The sequence below is a fragment of the Haemaphysalis longicornis genome, unplaced genomic scaffold (genome assembly GCF_048455015.1).
Source record: "Haemaphysalis longicornis isolate Haplotype H1 unplaced genomic scaffold, Haemaphysalis longicornis Haplotype H1 scaffold_9, whole genome shotgun sequence".
Lineage (NCBI taxonomy): Eukaryota > Metazoa > Arthropoda > Arachnida > Ixodida > Ixodidae > Haemaphysalis > Haemaphysalis longicornis.
Window position 1 is genome coordinate 49,637,500 of NW_027526460.1, and position 18,129 is coordinate 49,655,628.

Genomic DNA, 18,129 nt, shown 5'->3' on the forward strand with positions numbered 1-18,129 from the left:
GCGCCGAATCCAGAGCTCGTTGCACCAGGGCTTTTTGAACTTCCGGCGCCGAGCTGGTTAGCGCAGACTCCCACTGCTCAAGCGATGGGCTGTTAATGGGTTTGAGGTTATCTGGGCAGGAGATTGCGAGATGCTACATCGTAAGGGGGTAAGCTGCAGTTGGGGCAGGCCAGCAAGAAAAAGGATGGTGGTATCTTCGACAACATTAAGTGGCTGTAAAACGTTTCCGTTTGCAGTCTTCGGAGTATGTATGCGTTATGTGCGTGTACAACTCCACTCCTGCTCTCGACAGGGCTGGTCTCGTCTCTCTGGCCCCCCACAACAACAATGTACATTACAGTATGCTTGGTAGTTTGATAGTGATGGGTGTGGAGGAGGATATGTTCTTCTCGTGCGTGTGTAATGTCAGAGCATTGAGTTGTAAGGGAGGTAGACAGCTGCTGTACTGCTGGCCGAAGGTTCCGTGCCACTCGGGGTTTCCTGTCCAGAAGTTGGGAATGCCCAGATATGAAGGTCGCGGGCGGCAGCACGTGTTGCCTCGTTCCCGACAAGGCCTGAGTGGTTTGGGGCCGGGGCAATGGTCATTTCGATGTCGTCGGGAGGCGTTTTTTAAGGATGGGAGCGGGGGTTTAACCAGAATGCGCATAACCAGAATGCGAGCGTTCGCCCCTTGCGCTGTACACCATTGTAAGCCGAAGAGCAAAATGCCTATTGTACGGGGGCGTCCGCAGATTCTGTCCTTCCTAACGTCATCGAAACAAATTGTTAAGATTGTTAAGCATCATTTTCCAGAAAATGATAAGTGGCTTGCGTAATCTTAAGGCGAATAAGCGTATACTCAACGTGAAAAAGAATATTAAAATAACTGTTTATTTGCTCTACTTCTTTGGCGAACTTTCGACAAAGCGTGCGGTGTCGAGCGCCAACAGGTCGGTGGTTCGCCGTTCTTCTCGATTTTCCTGATGTCCTTCTGAGAAGCCGTGCGCCCCCCCCCCCCCCCTCAAAAAAAAAAAAAAAAACGGAGCGAGTTTTTCACGGCCAAGGGCCGGACAGTGAAGGGAAGGGGGACAGCAATAAAAAAAAAAAAAAGGCAGGCCAAAGCGCAGGGAGATTCTTCATTCCACATTTTACGGGCAAGCTAGCCAACGAGAGCGTGGCAGTGCCTTCGGCGACGCCAGGTCGGGTTTTACTGCCTTTTATACCGCTCTCTCTCTCGCTCCCTCTTTCCTTCTATCCGTATATCTATTTGCATGCTTTCATCTTTGCTTTTTTGTATTCTTATTCTTTGAGAGCAGTGCCTTTCTCCCTTCTTTGTACGAGGGAAAGACAACGCTGTTTGCACGATACGTTCTTATTGCCTCCGGCCGCGCTTTAGATTTCTTGGCGATCTACACTGTCGCCTCTGACGTAGAAGGCACACGAATTCACTTTTTTCAATTGGGCGTTCGAAATGCCGCTGGCCGTATAAGTCTCCCTTGTGTTACGCAGGGAGAGATTGTCACTCAGAAAGGGAATAACTACGTCACCTGCCTCCGTCTGACAGCGTATCGCTTCGGCGTGGGTTTGGGCCTCCTCCCATCGGAGGTGGAGGCGAAGGACGGATCTCCGGTTTGCTGTGCGCGCGGCCGGGGCAATTTTCTCACGAGACGGACGAAGAAGACGGCCGTGGAACGGATGTTTTCTAGAGCTCTCTGCAGTGTCCACGGGCACGTTTGCAATTGGGCACTCTGCAATGACCGCCGCATAAATTTTCGGCTGCTGAGTTTGTTCTCTTTATTTTGCCCTCATAAACGCACCAATCGCATTCAAAGAACTATACAAGAAAATGTACAAAAAATGCGCCAGTTGAGCTTTGCATGCGAAGCCGTCGAGTGCATAAAATTACTGGGGCATGCAATCAAGCATGCGCAAGGTGTGCAGAATTTTTGTTAATTCCCATCTAGCTCCGATTGGACCGGCAGGCTTTCACCAATCCATTGGCCAGTCCTGCGTATTGTAAGGTAGGCAATGCAAATGGGCGTACGTCAGTAGCAGTATTTTTGACACAAAACAGTCCGCCAAAAAGGGCTGTACGTTTACTGCTTATGGCTTCCCAATCGAGGTGAATTGCAAATATTATTTTGCTTGCTGGACCCCGTCTTGACGTAAATGTGTACAGAAGCTACGAAGCTTCAGCTTTATCGCGAAAGGATCTGTGGCCGGGCGGGGAGTGTCCAGCTGCTTTGATACCCGTGGTGCCTGGTTGCCATTACTTCCAAGAGTACTTGGTTTCGCAAAACTACGGTTGAGACAGTCAACGCTCGCACACCGTAACAAAAGCTTGAGGGTGGGTCAAGTCAGTTTGCGGCTGCGTTTAACACTCCGATGCTGCACTTGGACCAGTGTGCTAAGGTGGTGGTGGTGATGATGATGTCTATTAACAGATGGATCTAGCCTTGCCGGCAATTGCTCTCCCGATCGACACCTCCTCGCCGCTATGCGCAGGAAATCACCAGGAGCCACTGAGGCGTGTGTCAGTTAAAAACCCGAGGAGCAGGCACAAAATGTCTCTTCTCGCTATCTAATGTCCTGTAGGAAAAATTGTACCATCCAAAGTGTCATGCGGAGCGGCTCTCCCTCGAAGTTCCTTAAACAAAGCTAACCTCTCCATCGCATGCTAAGGAATCTGTTTGGAGTGGAGTTTTCGTATATCGCCTTCATCCGAAATGCAGCATCCACGGCCAGTAACCGTAGCCGTGACCTTGGACACCACCGCGACATGGACCTCCTGTGACATACCACGCTTCGACTGGATGTCTGCGACGTTGATTTTAGTAACCGTCTTTAGAGCAAAAACTTGGGACGTGTTTTAATTTTGTTATAATCTTGACTCCTCCTGCGGCTACGTTTTTTTCTCTCCCTTTTATATTTTTTTCTCGCTTAGAAAATTCGCCGAGGAGCTGAGATTTCAACCGCGATGGTTGGTCTTTGGCGACTCGATCGTATAATTCGTTTGGATATGCATGACTGGATACACCTGTGTTCTTCAATAATATCAGAAACAGAGCTCCGCTGTTTACCTTCGGGTTGGTTCACATATCGCCTCGTTCGCCACGGACCGGTCATGGCCCCGATTCCGTGGAGTAAAACTCGTCCGACCGCGATGGCTGGAGAGGATGTGGAGGTGCGTAGTTGTAGAACATCGCAGTGGATGAAACCAAACAGGTTGCTGATACTACAAACGAATCATTCAGTGAGCAGACTATATACTGCTTACTCTGTACTGTTATTATTTCGTCGCCGATAAAAACGCCCATCCGGCCGTTCTTAAATGAAAGAAGGAAGACTGGTATTTTTCTGCGAGTGCGTGGTACGCCCGAAGCTCGAAACTTCCTGTCGCGTCTTATTAAAGACAGGTATGGTGATAGATATCTATCCTTATCACACAGGAAGTCCTTGTGTAGGAAACACCCATCCTTTCTTGCACCCCCTCGATTCGTCATGCGGGCGGTATCACGTGTTAGTTCAACGATGTGACGCGGTTTTCCTTGACTCCTACGCGTACTTCTCGACTCCTCTAGTGGCCTAGTTGATAACACCGAATAGCGAGGAAGGAATGCTAGTTGCGAAACGTAATAATCACCAATTCGCCAGCTTAGCTTCCGTTATTCATGATACGCATTTGGCTCAGGAGGAAGTGCAACCCGCGCCTATTCCGGAACAGTGGCACACCCGATCTTTCACGCTGCAGAAACTCTTTTTTTCAGAAATGACTTCGTGGCAGCGTATAGTGTGGCTACCGTCATGAAACCTTTACTGGACGCTGTCCGAGCGTCTATGTATTGGTGCTTCCTGATTCTCATAAGATAGCTTTACATGCTTTAACTCGTGTGCGCCGACTTTTACAGCCACCCTTATTTTTTTTTTTCCTGCGTGCGTAAACCTACAAAACCCGCTGCCCTCCTTCTCACTCCGACACAGCCTCTTCCTCCGACCATCTGTTTGCCTCCGGCGCTTCATATTTTGACGTAAGATGGCGCATATTGCCCGTAGAAAAATGTCGGCCCGGCTTTGTATTAGTGTTTAGAAGTGAAGCCAACCTTAATGAGGTGGGTGTAAACTTGGGCGCTTTGTTAGCTGGCTTTCCCACATTCTGTGCTGCGAAGTGAAGCCTACTCGTAAAGAAAAAAAAAAGCGGTAATGGGTGGGAACGCGGGGGAAGAAGACCACCGACGACGATCGGGCCGTGAACGCCTAGCGCAAGCGCGATGCCCGTCGGAACCCTGAAATATCGCGTGTCGAAAAACGAAGACGCGGGTGTGGCAACAATATCGATTAAAAATTCCCCGGCTGGACGGCGAGTTTTGAGCGCGGGGTTTGAGGTCAACCAATATCCCAACTCCACCTTCACCGAGTGGAATGGCATTGGATATTGTTTCTTATTTCTTCTCGCAGTATTCAAGGTCATCAGGCATATTCGCTCACTGGGACCTGTCGTTTGAAAATTTGTGCCGCTGCTTTGGCTTAATCTTTCCCGTCACCGACACTCCCAATATCCCAACATTCAACGAAGCTAATTTCATCGGCAGTGAATCGCGGTGACGTCTTCTCAGTGTCATACGGTCGCTTACCTTCTTTCGTTCTCCTGTTGTGACGTACTGGCAGTCCTTTCTTTTTTTGTTATTTTCGTAGCATCAGAGACGATCCTGCACATCTCCATTAAGCGCTCGAAGTGCGCGAGCCCTATCCTCCTGACGTGCCGCCTTCCGTTACGAAGCGTCTCGTTTTGTCCTATTCATCGGAGGGGTTCCTAATAACGCGTTTCTCTTCGCGTGCAGGCCAGCCCATTACGATCGGGGTACACATTCGAGATCCCTTTGTGGTCCGCTCGTCTTCGCGCATGCAATACGCTGCTATACTCCAAACTTGCGGCCTCGCTGGCATGCACTTTTCAGCGCTTGGTCACGGTACTCAAACCCATGTCGCGTGACTCCTCGCCGAGATCTGCACGCCACGATGCCTTTCTCTCTCTCCATCGGTTCTTACCCCCCCCCCCCCCCCCCTTCTTTTTCTAGCGCACTTACATAAGGGTACGCCTCTGGAGGAGAATCCGGGGGAGAGAGAGGGAAAGAAAGAAAGAAAGAAAGAAAGAAAGAAAGAAAGAAAGAAAGAAAGGGAGAGAGCTCTAAAAAGGCTCGTCTGTGAACGGTGAGCAGTTGAGGCTTCTTCCTAATTGGGCTCGCGTGCCGCGGTTTGCTTTTCAGCGGCCGGAAATCAAGAGCGGTCATCGTCTTGGCTTGGCTTGGCTGATCCTGTCCGGTGGTTACGGCCGCGCTCTTCTTTTTACGAGCTGGAGAGCAACTCGCCAGTCTTTGGGGGTAGGGAGACTACGAAGCGGCGCCGCAGGGAAAAGCTTCGCGGTTGAGCACGCGTTTGGAGGGAGAGACGTCGGAGTTGTATACACGCCTGAGCGTGATTCAGTGTTCTTCTGACGCGTTCAGTGAGTGTCTACACCGTCCGTGTGTGCCATATCCTGCGAAGAAATTTCAAGGCTGCGTGTCTGTAAACACCTGCGAAATATACAGGGCAATTTATTTGAACCAGCCGCGAAACTTTAAAATTAAGCTGCGGCCGTAACCCAGCCGTCGTGTCTGTGGGTATGTTGTGGAGCTGGGCGAGCATTATATGTGAGGAAATGCGTAATTTCCTGGTTATTAATTTGTAAACATCCATAAATTAGCTTTAAGCTTACATTTTTAATTAGTACTGGATTTAGGGCACATGTTACGTTTACAGTGGCAAAATTACAGAAGTTCATGTTCTTTGAACTTCTGTTGTTCATAGTACATCGTTTGTAGTTATGTCCCGTCCTGCTTGTGCCCTTCACTGGGCCTGCAGTATTGTGTAAATAAATAAATAAATAAACAAAATAGAGGTAAGAATGCCTGCAGCGAGCCAACTTGAAAATTTTGGAATCTGTTCCGCTTGATTTTTTAAGTCACCGTAGTCAAGTGACGTAACTAACATTGATTGATTGTAGGGTTTAACTTGCCGACACAACGCAGGCGATGAGGCGCGTCGTAGTGGAGGGCTCCGGATTAATTTTGACCACCTGGGGATCTCTAACGTGCGCCGAAATCTCGTACACACGGGCGTTTCTGCTTTTCGATTGCCTCTATCAGAAAAGCGGTCGCCGCGGCCGGGAATCGAACCCGCGTCCTCGTGCTCAGGACGTAACTAACAACGGACGGAGTAAAATAAAAGGCATGGGAGTGCGGCGCTGTCATGTCTCGGTCTCATTTTACTCACGTCTCTTGTGATGTCTCAGCAGTTTTACTCAGTCTAAAGTTAGTCTCGTCGCGTCATTATTCTGAGCCAGTTTTCTTGTGAAATTTTAAACCCCGATGAAAATGCTTCGTCCAACAAACTCAGTTTTCCTCACTCCTCAGTTTCCTCTCTCTCACTGGGCCAAAAAACAGAATTTCATATACAAACGAGCCAAAAACGTGGAAGTATTTCGTATACACACGAGTAACCTATTTGTTACGTGGTTTCATGCTGAACTTCGAAACACTTTCTCTCTCTCTCCTAGCATGCTTGGGAGCTCATATGACAAAGACACCACACTGCATGTTATTGACGAAGGTGAGAGTTGCGCTTTTTCTACGAACCTTGGAGGGCGGGCAATGCTAGCGAATGCGGTTGAACTAATGAGGTCGCACATAAAGTATGAAACGCAAGCGCCCTAACAAATTCCCCTCCCTCTCTTCGGCTTTATGGACATGACGCAAATCTCTAACACGAGAGGTAGGCTACACCGAAATTCCTGGTTTTACAGGTTCGCCGAAATCGTAAAGATGGTTCGTTTTCGGGGATCGTCCGTAGTCATCGAAGCCGGAACGATGTGCACGTTCAACGCGCCGGTTTTCTTGTTCAAAGAGCCAACGACCTTTCGCGTCGTAACCTCTCTAGAAGCGAGACTGTACATTAAAAAAAAGCTACCCAGCTCGTTCTTTTTTGTTGTTGTTGTTGTTGTTGTTGTTGTTGTTCAAGCTCGACGGGAAAATTACTGTTTCCAGCGAGCTTCAAGCAGGCCGCAAAAATGCGAACAGTTCGTTAATCTTCAACAAGCCTCGCTGTCTGAATCTCGGGGAAAGGGCTCTCGTTGTACACAGAGTAGCATTTAACTGGCGTGCACGCCAGTTAAATGCTACTCTGTATACAACGAGAGCGCGTCATACGTATAAAGCAAGAGGGCGTGCATCTACGTTGCTCGGCAACAGCCGCCCAGCTCAGCCCAGCTTCGTACGATTCCTGCTGTCGCAATAAACCGAGACGACGAGGGTCAAAGCCAACCGCTATGCCCGTCTGCACTTTTGTACGCGTTTGTGTACCTGCCACGCCCTCCGAAATTCTTGCGACCGACTCTTCCCCTCTCCTTCTTTTTCTGGACCCGTTCTCTTGGAGCAAGTGAGCCGGCCTGTCGCGCTAAGAACCGTGTACAGCGCGTAATCCCCGCCGAATAACAAGTGTTCTTAGGCGTCATTCGCCGTCACGAGCGTTCTTGTTCGACGGGCGATCCACCGCCTTCGGCGTACCGCATACATGCATGCCGCGGCGTCCGTTTCTCGTGCATGTTTCCGCAGTTTCGTTTCGTTGTCTTTTTCTTTCTTTTTTGGAGAGTCCCGTACGTGCTCATTACAGCGGGGGGATATCAGCTTCGCCCGAAGGCTGCTGGTTGCATATATGCAAAGGGCGCAAGGGCCCCGATGGTGCAAGCAAGCGTTGCACTCATCGAACGTGTCCCTGCTCGAGCGCACGACGGGCCGGTTTGCCTGCGAGCGTGCAGTGTGTTGTTTGTTGAGCGTGTTTGTTGTTGCGAGCGCGGAAAAATAATTGCGAACTGATAGGCGAGGCGTGGTGACCCCCCCGGGGGCTACCACGACTCCTTCTGTCCGGCGCAGCTTTCGTCGAGCAATTTGCTGGTTGCTTTCGCGGAAACACGACCTGGATGTGCTAACGCGAGGCGTGCGTTGGGTTATGAGCGTGAAAGCGACGTTTAGTGGGCGAGAAATCTGTTTGCCGAATGGGGCCTCTGCCGCACGGTGGTGCAGCTGTTCTTGGACTGCCAGCGGCGTTTGGTCTTCTGGTACCGTAACAGTGTGCGCCTTGGAAGCTCCAGCGTTGCTGTCCTTGAAACCGAACCGTTTTTCTTATCGAATGTTACTGACAACTGGACTGAAATTTCCGCTACTTTTAGGGACGAAGCCCCTTAAGGGCTGGGGCTTCGATTACAACGATGACGTCGTCGTCGTAATCGTCGTATCATGTAGTCATGGTACTAAAAGCACCGGGAAACTCGTTTACGCCTCGCGCTAGAACGTTAGAACGTAACGCATACTGAAAAACACCGGGACACTCGTTTACGCCTCGCGCTGGAGCGCTTCGTAGCGCGTACTAAAAAAAAACATCGGTGCATTCGTTTACGCTTCGCGCTGGAGAGCTTGGTACATTAAAGACCAGAGACTTTTACAACAAAGCTGTGTACTTGTATCCCCCAACGGTTTCATCTCCGTTGTCAAAAACGCCAATGCGCCAAGACCACTGTTGATAAGGTGTCGGCACCCCTAGCCAGACAGTTTCGGCCCCCCCCCCCCCCCCCCCTTCCCTTCTAAAAATCTCATCGCATCGCATCGCGTGCTTTGCCCCTCACCAGGTTTCACGTTAGCGGAGATGGCTGGAGTTTTTTTGTTTTGTAGTTCCTGACATGACGTAATGCAGCTGTAACTGACTTAAGAAAGTACTCGCTGAATCGCGATGCACTTCATCTTCTAAACAAAGTGAATCGAAACACAAAGTCGATTTTTGGGAGGGGTACGTGTATCGCAAGGCTACTCCCTCGGTAGCCACTCTCAGTGCACCGTGTTTCCCGGGTGGTCCATGCACCGGTTGTCAATTACAGGTCCAAGTCCACGTTTTCCTGTTGATGTTAGTTATGATGCCGTTCATCAAAGTTGAGAGGCCTGAACTGACATTTATATACGCATGATGCTTAAGCTCTTCTAACGATTGTTTTTGTTAAGTATTTTGGTATGGTTTACTGTCATAGTTTCCTCCACGCACCCTATGGGGGACACACAAGAAGCAGAATCGAGGTCTCCGGCCACTTGCGTGGCGGCTGTTTCTGATCGGCGGTCATGCAGGGAAGAAAAAGCGCCGTACAAGCCGGCAGGCAGGGTCGTGCGACCGCGGCATTCGTGACCGCCTCACTGTCGCTGTCTTTCTGGAAAAGGACCCATTGTTGGTACAAGGGAGCGCTCTTCTAGCGTGCACGAACGACCCCTCGGCCCGAGGTCGTGATGCGATGTAGCAGGTGACGTACACGACGGGCCCTCGCTATAAAAGGAGACGCGTCCAGCGGCGAGGCCGATACTTAGGCGAGGTCTCAATCACGATGCCGCGCCAGCTTTTATACACGCATTGTGGACACTGGCTGGGCGCGGGAGAAGGCTTCTGCTTGGCTCTCGCCCGCGAGACAGGACGGTTGTTTCGTCTGCGTCGGATCGTCTGCTTGCGAAGCTGTGGCAGACGACAATGCAGTTGTTACGAGGAGAGCGGCTGGGAGTGGAACGAAACGTCGGGAGCCTTGTCGTCCTAATACGCAGCTTTGCTCTGTTCTCTCTTTGCGTGCTTGTTGTTGCAGCTGGTCGTTGACAGCAGCGTCTCGCTTGTGTTTCTTGTTATCTTCCTTCTTCCCTCTTTCTCTCTCTGGGTGTGTAGGCGTTATTCGTGGCCGCCTTCGCCCTCGGCGTGCCGTGAGAGAGTCTCAAACCAGGAAGCAAGCGCGAAGTGGCTTGACATCTGGAGCGTCGCGGTCCCGCCGGCAGCGAGGCGCCTGAAAGAACCGTGTGATTTCAGTCCGAGCAGAACTGTCGTTACCTGCTTTCCAGACTCTCTCTTACGCGTTTCCGACTCTCGCCGCCCTTTCTGTCTCCGGCCGGGCTTCCGCGAAATACCTTTGTACTTCCCGCCTTGTTGACGCCGTTCAGGAACCTGTGTCGGGTCGTTCGGAAACGAACGCCGAGCGCCTGCATGCGTCATAAAGCACTCCTTCCGACGCGTTTTGTTTCCGAAGGGTATTGCACGCGGAACTACGTACGCTGCACGCGTGTGAAACATTGAACTTTAGGGTTCACATCTACGGGAAATCATAGCGTGAATTTTTTAAATGTGAAAGTGTTTTATTCCGGGATATACAAACATTTCACTGACGTCATATCCGTCACGGAACTTGCGCCAGTACAACGAAGCAAGCGGCCTGTAAAGGGTGCACCCCTGCACACAGGGTCTTCTTGCGGAGAAACAACCTTCAGAACCAAATAGTATGTCATCACCCCGTGTCATCATCATCAAACCATGTCATCACCCCGATACAAAGGGGAAACCAATAGAAATCATCATCATCATCATCATCATCAGTACGTTATACTTAGGGTTGTTCGTTTTCGCGTCTTGTATTTTAATACGAACGTGTTTTATACCGGGATACACCACGATTTCACTCACGTCATATCCGTCACGGAAATGACGCCAGTACACCTTTGCCGAAGCGACCCACCAGCAAGACGTCGCTCGTCAAGCACACCCACAAGACAGCCGCCGACCCGCAAATCATGCTCAGCTGTAGATTTCGCTGCACATTTCACTTTCGTGTTTTACCGATTCCCATGACAGAGGAATAAACCAGAGTATTTTTTTTAGATTTCATGGTCAAAGGATACGAATTCTGGGCTGCCTTATTTCTTGCTGGTCGTATAGACTCAAAAACAGCAACTGTCATGTTAAATGCTGCTGTCACATCCGGTATCGGTACATGCACCAAAAGGAACGAGGTCCCTTTAAATGTTAAATAGTTCGGATTTGTCAGTAGATAAAAGCCATGCGCACAAATTTCGACGCTGCGCGACTTATGGTTCACTGCACTATTTTTTTCCTGTCTTCATTTGACATTTACCTAAGCGAAACAACCGTACAGTTGTAGTTATTATTGTGCATAGAACGTATTTGAGAGTTGTACGTCGCGAATTTGTCACATTTATTGTTACTCCAACCGTCTACGTCGCTGCAGTTGCGGAAAGCCGAAGCTGTTTTCACTATTTTGCAAGAACCCTGTACACCTTCATTGTAACCCTGTATAGAAACTCATATACATCGAACACTGGCATTAAAAAAGTCCCGGGCCATCTCCACTAACGTGAAACCTGGGGAGGGGCGAAGCATGCAGTGTGTAAGTGCATTCTTGGCGCCTTGGCGTTTTTGCCCACGGAGATGAAACCGTTGGGGGGTAGAGGTATACAGCTTTGTTGTAAAAGCTTTGTTGCGAGGCATAAACGAGTGTCCCGGCGTTTTTTTAGTACGCGTTACGAAGCGCTCTAGCGCGAGGCGTAAACGGGTGTCCAGGTGTTTTTTTTTTAGCAAGCGTTACGTTCTAGCGCGAGGCGTAAACTATATTCCCGGTGTTTTAGTACCGTGGCTATATGAGACGATAATTACGACGACGACAACAGCAGACACCAACAGCCCGAGCCCCTAAGAGCTTCGCCCCTAAAAAAATGTCTGTGTAAGTTGCACGTCAGCAACGTCTTAACAAAGCAGCGGGCAGCTTCTTTTTGTTCCTTTGGATACTGAGCCACGTGATCGCTGCCTAGAAACTCTCGCGAATTTTCACACGGAGTTATAGGCCGTTCCACCATACTACTGAACGTGTACTCGAGTCGCTCGACGAAGTAGCTACCGCCATGATGCGGCACGTCCCTTGTTCCAAGTCTCCCTTCGAATTCTTGCTTAACGAGCCGTGTCCGACGGCGATTCAAATAGAAAGCGGTGGCCTACCGTCGCTGACCGCATGCCGTGTCTTCGCGTCTTGCGTTGGTTGACTGCACGCGACCCCGCATTGCATTGCCTTAATACCATGGGCTGTTTGAACGACTCGGTCCCGGCCGGCTGCGTTAACAAAATACAACAAAATAAAATACATAAGCATGGTTACCAAGCAAACGAAGGTACAAATTTCGACAACTACAACTAAAAAAGGTAAAGATAAGGCATTAAATGTTAGTGAAATGGCAGCGTAAGACATTTGCCACATTTCCGGCTGCAAAAAAATGTGTTCAAGAAAGTTATTCCAGTCGCCAGTTGGTCGAAGAAGGTATGAAAATTTAAACACGTGTTCGGGTGAATCGTACGGGTTTGAGTTACGGCTGTGAGCTTGGGGCGCTTTTCTTGTGCATAACAAACTCATAAATGGCAGAGCGGATAGTCATATTCCGCAATAGCAAAAGGTGATATTTCGGCTTTACATTCAGCATCTTGCATGTTGTCCATTATGAAGTTGGCTTTCCCTCATTATCAGTATGCTTGCAGTGAACCAAGCTTCGCAGGGGTTTTTGTATCGTGTTGCATCGCCGTGAGGCCGTGGTAGCGGAATGTATGTACAGGTGTCACTGGCAAAAACAAGGAAGATAAAAGATTTAGTTGGTCTCGGAGGCCGGAAGATCAAGTAATGAAAAGTGCCTACACATGCTTGTCTTTTGAACAAATCTTATACTCTGCGACACTGACTGACAGGCGTAGATGACCTCAGTTATTCGCCGTGGTTTATGATAGCTTGGGCTAGGGCGTTCAGGATGTTATAAATTGATGTGCATGTCTGCAGCATACAGTTACTTCCGTGAACGTCAGATTGAACCTCGCGTAAGATGTCTATTAGTGTTGAGTTACATCTCGCAAACTTTCCATCTTCTTGCCTCATTTGTCTTATCTAGAACGTGGCGTATCTAAAATTTCGGCTTTCTTTGCCGGTTCTTGCACCAACTAGTGCTTTTCAGAGTTGTGTATCTGTTTTAGAAAGTTACAATCAAATATTTCCTTACTTCTTTTCGTTCCATAGGACGGTAAACATCTTTCACTGACATAGCGTGTTGCAGCCTTCGAGAAAATAAATTGTGGTTAATTCCTCTTTTGAGAAAATTGGTTAGAGCTTAGATTGTAGGTGTGAGAGTCTTCACAAATACAAGCACATGCGCGCACTCATGCCGACTCAGTCTGCGTCCCGCGTTGTTGAGGAGCAGATAACACGCCGTTGCCCTCCTTGATGGTGGCGAGTAATCTACTAATCTGCCGCTACCTTCCGCTATCTCTCACGAGGGAAGAGCTGGTGATGAATGGTCATGATGATGAAGATGGCGATTTGTCCTAAGGTACGTGCGTAGTGAGATGTTTTGATTGGAGTCCGGCATACGTCATGAACTACGATACGAAAAGGTTTTTATTGCCTTTGCTGGCCTTATCGTTCGGCATGACTGACCGGCGACACCCTCGCGACGCTACACCCTTCAGTCCCCCATATAGGCTTAGTTTGGAAGCTCTAGATTATCTAGACTCATTTTAGACGCCATCTCGACTATCTAGACCCCGTGTAGTCTCAATCTGTTGCGTTAGCAGTCTGTAGTACGGCGCCCCTTTCCACAGCTGACTTCTTGAGAGAACTGCTTCCGTGGCTATCGCGCACCGTCATGTTCTCGTGCAAACTAAAGGGGGCTGCGAAGAACAGAAGCAGCAATCAGCCCCTTAGTAACCTTCCCAATTGCCGCGTGCAGCGCCGCCTCATTCCAGCCTCCGCTGGACTAACATCGACTTACGTGGGGGTTGCAAGCTGCGCGCACGGCCAAGTCGTGCCTGCCTCCCAACCACATCACGCACCGGCCACGCTCTTACGTGCACAGACGCCCCTAATGGCGCAAACATCTGCCTTTCCGCCGCTCCCGTGTAAAGACTCCGAGACCGGCTGCTCCTGCCTGGCTCGGCGCGAAATAAATAGGCACCGTCGTCGGCACTAGGCTTAGCTTCGGCTTGTCTCCTCCCCTTGTATACACCGCATGAAGTGCACGTGCGTGCGTTTCTGCGGGGAAGCGCGCATTTGTCTTGTTCGCGCGGAAACGAACATTGGCCTGGTTGAATGGAGATGCGTTTGTTCGTCTGTGCGCGCTCCTTCGGAGTATGGGGGAGGGGGGGATTAACCGAGGGTCATGTAAGCAGTGCGTGTTTCTGTTTTCCTTTCTTTCCTTTTTTTTGGGGGGGGGACTATACCCGTATGTGGCTGCTACCTGCTGTGAGCGCACCACACGCTGTGCCGTAGTCGCTTCGGAGCTTCGCTCTTGTAAATGAGCGTCGTGATTTACGCTGGCGCTCTCGGAACGGGTAGTCCCGTTAGTTTTGTACCCCCCCCCCTCGCCTCTTTCGGCTTCTCCGTATTTGTCTCTTGCAACCTACACGTGTTCTAGTTTCTTTCCAGTTGAACATGGGTTGTGAGTGCGAAGACAAACAAACAGAAGTGCGCGCGGTGTTTCGCGTTTCCTCGTGCTTCTTGTTGGACCGCAAATCGATTTAGTGCGTTTTGATTAATGGGAACGGGCTCGTCTTTCTTTGTTTGCGCTACGGAGCTCGTTGAGACTGTGAGAAAGAAACGCGGGGAAGGGGCTGGCGGCGTCATTAAACCGGCGGCAGTGTCTGCAGCGAGGGGGGAGAATACTGAAAAGGTGAGGGGGGTTTTTCTTTAGGGCTAATGCTCGTTGGGATTCTCGCCGTTCGTCGGCGCGCTTTCAGTTGGTCGGCTTCGAGCTGTATTCAAAGGAGATTCGGCAGGATCGTTTTTCACCTACGTGAGCATGCGCGAAGTGCTTTTTGTCTCTGGCTAATTTATCATGGCAGGGCTAATCCTTGGTACGTTTACGGTGTTGTTGAGTGATTGCCCCTTTACGAACATCACGCACTCTGGTGGCAGCTAAATAATACACACACCACACACACACACGCACTTCGCACGCACGCACGCACGCACGCACACACACACACACACACACACACACACACACACACACACACACACACACACACACACACACACACACACACACACACACCCACACACATATATATATATATATATATATATAATATAGCCAATCAGAAAATGGGAAATGAGGGGCTCCGTGAAATAAGACAGAAAATAGGGGTTGGCAGTCAAGAAAACCTCGGAAAGCAAAGGGGAGGTTGTGGTGGGTCATAGAAAGAGTTGAAGAATTTTTTGAGTCGAAAAGAAAGTGGTGAAAAAATGCCCGCCGGGTGGGATCCGAACCCACGACCTCCAGAATACCGGTCTGGTGCGATAACCACTACGCTACCGGCGGGGCTGTTTCCCCAGCACTTTCTCGGGTATTTATGTTAAGGTATTTTTGTTTCCTGCACTTGGGGGTGGTAGCCAGCGCCACTCCGACTACTCGGGGTGAAGGGGACCTTCTTTTTAACCCCCGGGCCGTGACTCGAGTGTCTACGACATGTCGAGAGTGGTCGACCAGCGTTGAACCCTCTTAAGCTCCCTTTGGCACCAAGACTGCCAGAACAGAGGCCCTCGCTAAGCATGTAGCCAATCGGAGTGGCGCTGGCTACCACCCCCAAGTGCAGGAAACAAAAATACCTTAACATAAATACCCGAGAAAGTGCTGGGGAAACAGCCCCGCCGGTAGCGTAGTGGTTATCGCACCAGACCGGTATTCTGGAGGTCGTGGGTTCGGATCCCACCCGGCGGGCATTTTTTCACCACTTTCTTTTCGACTCAAAAAATTCTTCAACTCTTTCTATGACCCACCACAACCTCCCCTTTGCTTTCCGAGGTTTTCTTGACTGCCAACCCCTATATATAATATATATATATAGGGAGCAGTTGAACTTTTGAAGATGCCCCGCACGGGGCACCTTGAGTATTCATGATGCCCCGCAGGGGGCACCTTGTGTACTCAAGGTGTTTTGGTGAGTAGCGCCACCACGGTCCCGAGCTCCGCAGGGGTGCCTGCTGCTGTAGGCACTTGGTGTCTTGCAACACCACGGACCCGAGCACATGTGGGTTGGACCCACCCACGCCCTCGGCTGTGCTTGGCTTTGCCGTGACCGGGGAAAAGGGCATCCTGGTGGTTGAGCCAAAGCCAGGGTTGTTTTGGACCTTCGTGGCCCCCTGGCAGAGGCAACACACCACTTCGGCCCCCGCTTCCCGTAGACGGTGCCCCCAGTCTGACCCGACCTGGGGGGAATCAGCCAGTCGCCTCTTCCTGTCCTCTTCTCCATTCTTTCCCTTTCCTATGTTCTTTCCTAACCCTGTCCTGTCATCTTTTCTCTTCCTCATTTTTCCGTTTTTTCTCTAGGCGGCGAGGGTTAACCCTGTGCGAGGACATCACCCTAGATTCCGACCATAGGGTTATAGTGGCGAGGTACAGTTAACGTGTGCTTCAAAGCCACGTTCCCTTGTTGGGCTCGGTGGTGGGCGACTGGCCTCGCCACCGAATTGATTCCATGTTCTATGGCTATTTTCTCAACTCTCGCAAAACACCCTGATCGACCTCCTAAAAGGGGTCGCACCGAAGTACTCCGCACCCAACCACCTCAGGCAGCTTTCAGCAAGTATCTAGTTGTACACTCGACCGATGAAAAACCTATCACCGACCTGTCAGTCTTCTTAATTGCCAAATGTATTGAAAACATTGTCGGCAAAGACTACAACGCCAAAAAGATGCCCTCTGGAGACCTCCTTGTTGAAGTTATGCGAAAAAACCAAAGCGAGAACCTCCTGAAGCAAGAAAAAATTGCCAACTTGACCGTCACCGTTACGCCACACCGCACGCTAAACACTGTCCAAGGTGTTATCTCTGACAAAGAGCTCCTCCATGAGACAGATGATGATCTCCTTGAGGGACTGCATGACCAAGGTGTTGTTGGCGTCCGTAGAATTATTATGAGAAGAGATGGAGCAGAGATCAAGACCCGACACATCATCCTAACATTTGCTAGCTCTACCCTGCCAGAGACAGTGAAGGCAGCTTTCCTTAGCTGTCGTGTACCCGCCTACATTCCAAACCCGAGGCGATGCTTTAAATGTCAACACTACGGTCATGGAACTCTAGCTTGCCGTGGCAAGCTCACCTGTGCGAAATGTGGCGAGAATGATCACTCTTCTGATGACTGCAAAAACACAATCATGAAATGTCCGAACTGCAGTGGTTCACACGCTGCATACTCACGATCTTGCCCATCTTTCAAGAAAGAAAAAGAGATCATCCAAATCAAAGTAACCGAAAATATCAGTTTCCCCGAAGCACGCCAAAAGCACAAGATGTTTTCGGCTGCATCCTATGCAGACGCCGCCCGCCGGGGGTTGGGGTGACGTTTGGTTAGTACTGCGACACAATGCAGCTTAGCTGATGTGTCGCTGTCGTTAACCCCCTCCGAGCAACCACCAGCTCCTGCCTCTACAGCAGAGGCCCTGGTGGTTCCTCCTCCTGCTGGGCTGCCGTCCACAGCCGAGCACCCCGCCACTACGTCTGCGGAGCCCGTGGAGAATGTGGTGACGGGCGCTGTTGGGACTGGTCCGGCCTCTTCCAGTCCAGCTCCATTGGCCCGCACGACACCCAAGGGCATTGAGAGCATGAACTCAGGTGGCCCCACACGTACTCCTTCCCTTCCCGCACCGCAGGTTCCAACCAAGAAGCCTGCGGCCACCTCAGGAACCAATCCGCGAGGGGGATGTCGGATGAACACCATGTCGGTGCCGCCTGATTTGTCAGACGAGGACATGGACACCTCGGCATCTCAACCTGCCCAGCAGGCGCAAAATGAGCGCCGCGGCACTTTTGGCCGTGGGAAAAAACCACCTCAACGTACAACAGGCCCTAAACAAGACTTACTGACATGAACCAGAATAGGCAACTTCTCAACTACATCTTTATTATCTTTAATCCATAATAGCTGTTGAAAACATAGTTCAATGGAACTGTAGGGGTCTCATAAAAAACTTGGATGATGTATATGAACTCCTTTATAAACATCAATCCAGTATTGTTTGCCTCCAAGAGACACACCTGAATCCCAAGCAAAGTAACTTTCTTAAACAATACACTGTCTTCAGGAAAGATAGAGATGCCTTTGCTCATTCATCTGGTGGGGTAGCCATTGTGACGCGAAAATCCATTCCATCCCAGTCCATTAGACTACTCACCAGCCTTGAGGCAGTTGCTGTCCGCGTGATCATTTTTGGTCGGCTGA

At 50.2% G+C, this 18,129-nt stretch overlaps 1 protein-coding gene and 2 non-coding genes across 7 annotated transcripts in view; 2 read left to right on the forward strand and 1 right to left on the reverse strand.

Annotated features, from left to right (window-relative positions):
* LOC144152880 (uncharacterized) overlaps positions 1 to 18,129 on the forward strand; it is a 350,752-nt gene that overhangs the window by 256,703 nt on the left and 75,920 nt on the right. The window lies entirely within an intron of this gene.
* Trnat-ggu (transfer RNA threonine (anticodon GGU)) lies at positions 15,155 to 15,227 on the reverse strand. Its single transcript has one exon. It is a non-coding gene; the product is annotated as a tRNA-Thr (tRNA).
* On the forward strand, positions 15,554 to 15,626 carry Trnat-ggu (transfer RNA threonine (anticodon GGU)). The gene has a single exon. It is a non-coding gene; the product is annotated as a tRNA-Thr (tRNA).